We start from the raw sequence: 9,733 nt of genomic DNA on the forward strand, positions 1-9,733 counted from the left end.
CCAGACAGCTAGCTAGACTATCTGTCCAATCTGAGTTTTCGGTTGCACGACTAAAACAACCTTTGAACGTACACGTTCCACCAAAACAAGTTCCTTCCCGAGGCTATTTTGCAGCTGCAGCATGGATCTGCCCGGTGCTTAACGCTGCCCAAGACGATTGTGATTTTTTAAAATGAAATGCCAATAAACCAGAGCACGTTTTTCTCCCATCCCGGAATGCTGTGTGGACTAGCCAGACCCTCCTTCGCAGCGCTGTGGAGGAAGGTCTGGCAAAGTGAGACTACTTGAAGCCTGACAAGATGGATTTCCGTGCGATATGTGATCACGCGATTCTCATGCGATGTCGTGACATCGCGAGAATCCAGCTGCCCGTACAGGTACTACAAAATTGGGGAAAAGTTGACAAAAAGTGAGTGCTTTTTGTCAGTACTATCTTCAACACAACTTGCAAACCATGACATTCTACAGGCTTAAATAAGCCTAGAGACAAACAGCAATGCCCAGGGGAAGGGTGGTAAGAACCAGAAGGTGTTTTGCATGAACTCATCAGTTAGGTGTGGGTACAGGACTTATAGGAGACCAGATATGGCAAATCATTTACCTCTGTTTCCCCAGAGCTTATTCCCCAGGATTGTAAAAGGCCTCTGAAACAGCATTTGCACCACAGCACACTAAAACTCCTCTGAAACCTATGCTGAATTGAATTTATGGGGGGCCGATAACTCTGTAAGGCAGAGGGACCCCTCTGAGATACATTACTTTCTTTAACATTATCTCCACTAATTTATGTTTTCATGCTGTCCTGCCTCCCGAGATTCTTTACCATCATGAATTCCTACCTTCTTCTTTCTTTTCACTTTTCGACTTCTCATTTTTTTCCATCCCACGGGAGACGGACCTGCTGTGTTATTCACTCAGTGATCTGGCTTCTTTCTTTGTTTCCTTCCTTCTTTTTGCTCATTTACTTCTTTGCTGTTTTCTGATGTTTCACTGTGGAAACAAATTAACTCTCAAACCAAACCAAAGTCCTTCCCTGTAGCCTGTGGACAGGTTACCTGCTGCCACTCGTAGCCACACATCCAACCATTTTAATGTTCCAACTGTTAAACCTCTTCTTCTTCAAAGACAAGGTATGGACAATACCCAACATAATCCATCATCACATTTAAAAACAGCTTGTAGTTCAAAGGTCGAAGGGCATTTTCAATGGACATTTTGAGATTTAACCATGACCTGTTGGCCAGTTTACAGTCCACATTTCCGAAGCATTTTTATCGTCGGTCAGTTGTTTCTCTTGAAAAACGTTAACATTTTCTCTCTTTTTGTCCCTTTGTTCTCTGTTCTACCCTGTCTATCCATTCTTTGTTCCTTCCTTTTTTTTCTATCCTCTCTTAAGATGCTCTTGGCTCCACCGAGGACACTAATGAACTGTAAAACAAAGCTGCATTCCCTTTTTCATTGGTCTTGTGCCCAAATACAACGCAGCCAGGTTAAACACTGCCATTCAAAATCCATACTTTCCTAATCCATACTTACACTTTCTATTTTCACTCTTATCAGTGCTGCCAGGAAATGGGGGGAGAATGAACGGATGGATGGAAGTACATGTAGCTCCGTGTCTTTTGTTCACATGGAAGGGTTTTCGGACCCAAGTGGATCAATGAGTGATAAGTGTCTCGTTTGAGATATTGATTTGGTAAAACATGCATGCACGCACGCACGCATATTATTTTGGAATACTCATGTACCTATTTACAGGTGTGTGTGTGTCACTGAGTTCACATGCTTTACAGTAGAATTAATGCTCCTATTGAGTTAAAGTGCATCCTGGTTCTAGCAACGTCTCTGAATAGCATTCTCCCAGCTCTTTTCAATCTATCTCACTCCTTTCTTGGAATTACTCTCTCCATCTCCCTTGTGTCACATTCTCCTCTCTGATTGCACCCATTTACACGAGAAAAATAGATCTTTATTTATTTATTTGCTTCCATAGTAACTCTGTCTGTCTCTCTCTCTCTCTCTCTCTCTCTCTCTCTCTCTCCCTTCCCTTCCCTTCGTCCTTCCTTTTTTTTCCCACTGCTCTCTTCCTTTCCTCATCTCTATCCTTCACTGGGGTTGGATGGGTGATGGAGAAAACAAAAAAGAAAACAAATGTCAAGCTCCCTCTCTGTCTCTTCCTCTCAGTTTCTTATGTCTCGCTGACTGTCTTTTTTTTTATTTTCCTGCCACTGTTGTGAGGTTGGAGAGGTGGAAGGGAGAAAGAAGAAGGCAAAGAAAGGAAAGGAAGGGAATTAATGGAAATGGTGGGAAAGGGATGAACTTTAGAATAAAAAAAAAAAAAAAAGGAAAGAATTCAAAGAGAAAGAGCCAAAGGACATTAATAGTAGGAAAGAAAAGAGAGGGAAGACAGGCAGGAAAGGAAATTAAAGGAAAGCCTTTAACACAAAAAGGAGGAAGTAGAAGATAAAGATCCACAGGAGGGAAAAGAAATCAAAAGGAAGAGGTTGAATGGGAAGGGAGACAGAGAGGTGCTAAGAACAAGGCAGGAAATGGGGAAAGGGAAAAGAAAAAAAGACTGGAAAGGAAATGAAAGAAGAAAAGAGAGAAGGAAAGAATGTAAATAAGGGAAAAACAGCCAGTCCTCATCCAGAAAATGACCATATGGGTTGTTTATGCAAGCATCTCATAACTGCCTCTCATAACTTTAGGGTCATGGTTTTTGGTTCTGTACGGTTCTTGTTATTTTTTTTTTTAATTTTTAATCTTTAACACTCCAGATATATACTTCAGCATATGATATATAGCTAAAATTAGCATATTGAATGCATGTTGCACAATACATAACGCAGTGGCAGTTCTATATATTGTTTTATTTCCGCTGTCATCATAGGTAACATGAAATCCAAAATGTTGCCACACACCAGACTATATACAGTATGACGCTAGCGCATCCTCCAACTCCAGTCAGCCTTCCTTATCTCTCCTACTTGACATTTCTGCATGTGACGTGACCTGCAGCACTCCACACTCCACTTGAGGAGCGGTCGCCCGCGCCTCTCAAAATCTGACAAAAATCTTTTAAACTGACCTTTGTCGATCAAAAACAGACAGATTCAGCAACTGCACGCCCTATTTCTTGCTTAAAATGTTTTCAGAAACACGTTTCGTGAACTATTTTCGTAAAAATACGACATCGTATTCAGAGCGAGGCGCCGTTAGAGTCTGTTTTAAAATTCGGGAGCAGCCAGACCCACGTCACACGTTTGTCCAATCAGCTGCCATGTGTTGCGTTTGTCACACTCATCCCCTCGTCATTTCACAAGTGTTTTAAACATAGGTGTCGAAAGCGGGCGCAGTACGGCAGTAAGTGGTTAGTGACCATTAACGGTGTACTGACGAACCATGTGATGCACACACGCTCCGATCCGAGACAAGCGAACCGAGCGGTTCGGATGTTTTTTTCATGAACCGTACCACCCTAGTAGTAATTAAGGCGAGGAGCAAACAAAGAAGTATAAGGAGGCAGGTTGGGGTGCTGGATAGGTCAAACATAGCAAAAGAAACTCCCGCGACTGTCTAACTTTCAAAAAGATTTAAAGTTTAATAGTAGGCAATGTTTCGGTACTAGACCATCTTAAGGCAAATGGTCTTACACCCTGAGAAGCCATCTTTTGTAGGAGGTTTTTGTGCACCAATCAACAACTTCCACATGAAATCAGGCATTAATACATAACATTCATTCACATATCCTTACTATAGATTGAGCTCAAAATTAAATACAACTCCCTCTATTATTTTTCTGTACTGGATGGGTAAAAAAATAACACAGGACTTTCAGTCAGAAGACCGGGATGTGTGATACCAAAATCAACTGTCATTTTAAATGTAGCCTACTAAAGTTTTTCCAAACCTTAGTATGTGTCCGTGACGTCCCGTTACAGCCTTCTTTAGTAGTTTTACAGGACTTATCTAAACCGATCCCTTATGTTTTCCCAATTTTTGTTGCCTAAACTTAACTAGTTCCATTTCACAACGTTTTACGTGTTTGAAACCGCGCCAGATCACGTTAAATTGAACGGTCACATTACTACGGTAACATGTTTAAACTGCCACTGTGCAGCAGTAAATAAAAATGGCCGTATGTGTCGTTTTGGGGAATCTTTGGAAATCAACCTATGATGTTTAGGTATGAGGATGTTGTGGAAAAAAAAAACACGGATACATAGTTGAAAGAAAGACTTGGAAATAATAATATAGTAATAATATAGAATAAGGAGAAATAAAAGGGAAGGAAATTAAGACAGAAGATGTACAGCAAAGCAAGGAAAGGAAAGGAAAGAAAACACGCACAGTCTAGTCATTTGTGCCCTCCCCTAAACTCCTAATTTGGCTGCCGCGTCTTAACACACCTAAACACTTTTACTGCAGATAATAAAACAAACATCAGCTTGTGAAATGGCAGAGTTAGCAGATAAAGACATGCAATTCATTTCAGGTGGTTTGAAAAGAACAAACAATCAATACATTTTGAAGGGAAACCAGATAGGAGAGGCAAGGAAAAGAATTACACTTTATTATTTTAGGGTCAGTGAGAAAAGCACTCTTCTGTATTTCTTACCTATTACAGACTTAGTTTGTTTATCAGAGCGAAAGATCTCTAGTTTGTCAAATATTAATAGTATTCCTGTGTGTATTTATTTTTTTCAATATTTTTCTGCAAACAGATTTTGTGTTCATTTTATGCGGCATAGGATTTGTCTTTATTCCCAAATAAAGTGGTTACTAGGGCTGAGCGATATGTAGAAAATCTAATATTATGAAATCCTTGACCAAATACCTTGATGTCGATATTGTGACGATATTGTAGGATTGAAAGTTGGTGCTTTAACAAAATATTATTTACACAACAAGATTTTCGATAAATAATCATCAGAAATGTCAGTTTAATGTGTTAAATGTTTAAAGTGTGTAAAGGCAAATAATAGAACTGCTAGAACTGTTGAGTTCAAAAATGACATTATTGTTACCCTAATGCAGCCTTCAAAACCAGGAAAAATCCACACTTAATATGTTACGATTTCGATATCCAAAATCTAAGGCGATATCTAGTCTCATATCACGATATTGGTATAATATCGATATTATATTGCCCAGCCCTATTGGTTACTCATGATACTGCAGATGATTTGTATATTTGTAGTATATATTGTAGATTTTACATTGCTTGGCATTCTATGGACAGCAAAGGAAGAATTTCTTTGTACAGGAAACATGTTTTCTGTGCATACGACAATAAAACTTTGAAATTGAAATTGAAAATGTGTGTAATCATGATGTGTATTACCATGTGTGTGTGTGTGTGTGTGTGTGTGTGTGAGAGAGGTAACAATACTTACAAGAAGATAAGCTGGTACAAAGCTCTTGTCAAGCATAAGAAGTATAGGAAAAGCTCTACACTTGAACGTCAGGCAGCCTTTGTCCCTCACACACTAAGAACTGTTATTCCATTTGAAGAATGTGATTTACACCTTAATGGCATTACAGTATTCAGTCTTTAAGAGCAACAGCACTGGATCAAAAGGTTTAAGGTCATGCGTTGGTGTAGGAGAAGTGCTTCAGGGGTAAAATGAAATACAATCCAAGAGGACTTTCATGGCTTATCAGATGCAGGGATACTGAATAACATTTATACCCAACAGGCGCGCATTTACAACTCTGAGAAGTTGTCACAGCAGCAATAATTTTGTCGTTGTTTGCATGCTGTTTGCTTATATTTGATTGAACCAACATAGTGTGTTACTGGCCACTGGCCTTTGTGTTGGCATCGCCCCCTATGGCAACACAGAGTTTCATAAAATGAAGAGCAAACTGTGTTTTTGGTGCAGTGCGCTTTTGTCTGCAATTTTTGAGTTTTGCATCAGGCGTGATCACTTTTCATTTCTCCCCATTTGCTCATTCGATCGTTGAAACTAGAGACGGGAATTTTGTGTAAAACAACAATATATATGTCTGTTTCTGTGACAGTGGTTGCATAATAATGCATCTGAAAATCTGTGTTTGTGTGTGTCTGTGTGTGTTTTGTCACTCAGAGGGAAGTGCGGTTCTGGTTCGCTACAGGAGGAGCAGGATTCTGTCTGAGTCGGCAGCTGGCGGAGAAGATGGTTCCATGGGCCAGGTATTTACCGACTGATGCTCCCTGCACACAACACAGTCTCACGGCAGTTCGTCAAATGGTCACGTGATTTGTGTACACACGCTTATCTCGCTTTTTTTTCGTGATTTTTTTTAAATAATGTATTTCAATGGGAAGCATCTTCGGATCACAGCACGATTCTTTCTGTCAGTCGGGTGTGGAATGAACACGATCGCAAAAATTCCATGATGAGCCCATGGAAGATTTCCGGTTGGGTTTAGGAAAAGAACAACGGGAAAGGAACGTGACACGCGGGACACGATCCTCGGTCTCTGGGCAAAAGTCCTGTGTTGTTTGACCCATCCATCACCCCAGCCATCCTCCCTCCATCACGAAACGTATCCGTGTACACAAATCAATAGATTAAACTACGTGACCATTTCACAAACTGCCGTGAGACTGGGTTGCTGCACACGTGTGTGTGCACGTTGTCTCAATTGGGACCAAATGTACGGATCATTCAAAATCAACAGTCTACACAATTAAAATAAGTGCATGCATTCTTTTCATTTGAAAGGCAGGTTCTATCATTTCAAGCCAGATTTTATCAGAAATTATTTTAATGTGTTTGCTCTTTTTTAGTCCATTGCAAAACTAATTTACTTCAAGTTGACACGGAAAAGAACTTGAAGAGACTTGAAACTTGCTTGCAAGAGGTAATTCATCACAGTGAAAATTTGATTGCCCTTATTTCTATTTATGTTTGTCAAAATGATGTTATAGTTGCTCAGTAATGACGCTGAGACTCCATTATTTTTGTTTTAGATAGAAACCTTTAAGAGACAAAAAATACAGAAGACATAGGATACATAATGATTTTGATGGCCTCTTTGCAGGTTTTCTGTTGTCAAAGTCACAGTTTCCTGCAAACACTTGAATGCACCACCATTTTCAAAACAGCGTCTTTAACCCAACTGCATTAGCGAAAGCAGCATAACTTTGACCAAAAAAAAAAAAGAGTAAAGCATGACCAAATGTTCAGAGGATGAATCACCAATCTAAAGTAACTTTCAGGTCTCTGCAAGTTTGTATTTATCCTGCTCTCAAAGAGCTGAGACTAATGGCTGCCCAGGGCCACAAGGTAGGGAATCAATCTAAGAGTTTACGGTGTTCTTGGAAAAGGTCAGCAGTAAAGTACATGCAATATAGTTAATGGGCCAAAACATGCAAGATCTGCAACAATTTCCTTTTAGGTTTAAAGTTAGGCAGTTTTAGAGTTTTTTTATTTTATTTTATTTTATAGCTTTTATTTAAGAAAATTACTGCCCCTCATAACCAGAAAAAATCAGTGGTGGAAGAAGTATTCAGATCCTTTACTTAAGTAAAAGTACTAATACCACACTATAAAAATACTCTGTTACAAGTAAAAGTCCTGCATTAAACATGTTACTTAAGTAAAAGTATGTAAGTATCATCAGGAAAATGTACTTAAAGTATTCAAAGTAAAAGTATCAAATGCAGAAAAATCCTGATATTTTAGAAACTGGAAGCGATCAAAACAGTTTGGTGTTTAATTGTCTAATCATCTCAGCTGGACTTGTAGGCCATATATTATTATATTGTTGGGTAGTTTCATTTATAATAAAATATAATATTTTATATATATATATATATATATATATATATATATATATATATATATATATATACGAATTCCTCAAATAAAAATGGGGCCTTTATTTACCTGAACTGCAGAAGGTACCAAGGCTTTTATTTGAAGCAGGCTTTTGTTAGAGGCAGGCCTTTATTTCTAATTCCATCTGTTTGATAAGTATAATTGTTTTAAATAAACTGCTTTAAATGAAAAGCCATAGAGTTCCAGTGGACAGAGATCATACATTTTTTTTAAGAAACATTTGCAAAATATCACCATATACAACAACAGCCAGAAGGCGACAAAGCAATTTGGGTCAGAATTAATCAAACACCACCATTGTGTCAGTTTGAACCCTGTAAATGTACCAGGTATTTATTTCAAATACAGGTACTACGGTATTGTTGGTGGATTACAATAAGAGCATACAATAGTTTAGTAAAACACATTGTTGGTTTGCAGCACAGCAGTATGTGATTAGCGTTACAGACGGTAGTTATTTGTGTCTAGTAGGGCTGTGCCTCGATTAAAGAACTTCTTAGTCGACTAACCTCATTCAATTGTATGGACTAATCGATTAGTTGATTTAATCAGCAGATGTTTCTCAGCAAAGAGTCATGCAAAAGCATCACTTTAATTTTGTGTTTACCAGAGATGTGCTCCTCCAGCTAGCCGCTTTGCTATTGTCGGCTAATCTTGTCAGCTCATCCTTCTGTTTCTTCCAGTATCGGATTCTCCTGGGTTTTTTTTTACACGATGACGATAGCGAACGACAGCAAGCAGCTTTTTTGTTTACATTCAACATAATGGTTGCTTGAAGCGCAGCAACCCGTTGATGCCGCTTGTTGTTGCTGGCTGCCACCCAAATCGTTGGTCTGATTGGTTGAAGGACTAGCCTATCCAATTGCGCCCAGAGGCATTTGAGCGGCGAATATAATTTGAAGGCCCCATATCTGGCAAAAAAAAAAAAAGCATGTGTTTTAGTCCTCCGTATTTTGTCAAACTTAATTAATTTATATTTGTGTGGGTGTTTGTATGTATGTGTGTACTTTTAGGGGCTCAAAATTGAGCAGACGCCGGCTACGATCCGTCTCCCTGACGACTGTACAGTGGGCTTCATCGTGGAGAAGAGGCTGGGCATCTCCATGGTGCACTGTCCTTTATTCCACTCCCACCTGGAAAACCTGCTGCTCATCAACCACAGAAGCATTCCACACCAGGTACCCCCCCCCCCTCCCCCCAACACACACACACACACACACACACACACACACACACACACACACACACACACACACACAGAGAAACACATGCAGATGCTCTAACACTTTCTCAGCTGTGTGTGTGTGTGTGTGTGTGTGTGTGTGTGTGTGTGTGTGTGTGTGTGTGGGTGGGTTTTCGCCCACTGCAGGTGACTCTGAGCTATGGGATGTTTGAGAACAAGATGAACAGCATCAAGGTGAAAGGACGCTTCCTAAGGAGGAAGACCCCCTCCAGGTTTGTCTGTCACTCTATAAACCAGTGAATCAGGATATGGAAGCACACATCTGCCCACAGAGATTTACCATTCTCCTGTAAATACCACTTGTGGCCACTGTTGAGCAAGTCACATCACTTAAAATTAGCTACCCAACTTCATAATGAATAAATCAAGGTCTAAGGCCGGTTACACACTGCCCGCGTGACACGCACGCCCCGAAAACGCGTGCATGCTAGAAATAGAACCAACGGCTATTTTTCACGCTGGGACACGCATAATGATGTTGGAAGCGTTTCCAGGCAAAATAGAATAGGAAAAGATGTTTATATGTCATTTAGGCATAAATACATATTAATAAATGACATGTTGATGTTTGAAAGTCTCTAGGTTTTGATATAAATGCAGATATATAAATGTAATAAAAAAATAATTGATTTTCTAATATTGCACCTGTCAATACAGAACT

The sequence above is a fragment of the Perca flavescens genome, unplaced genomic scaffold (genome assembly GCF_004354835.1).
Source record: "Perca flavescens isolate YP-PL-M2 unplaced genomic scaffold, PFLA_1.0 EPR50_1.1_unplaced_scaf_38, whole genome shotgun sequence".
Classification (NCBI taxonomy): domain Eukaryota; kingdom Metazoa; phylum Chordata; class Actinopteri; order Perciformes; family Percidae; genus Perca; species Perca flavescens.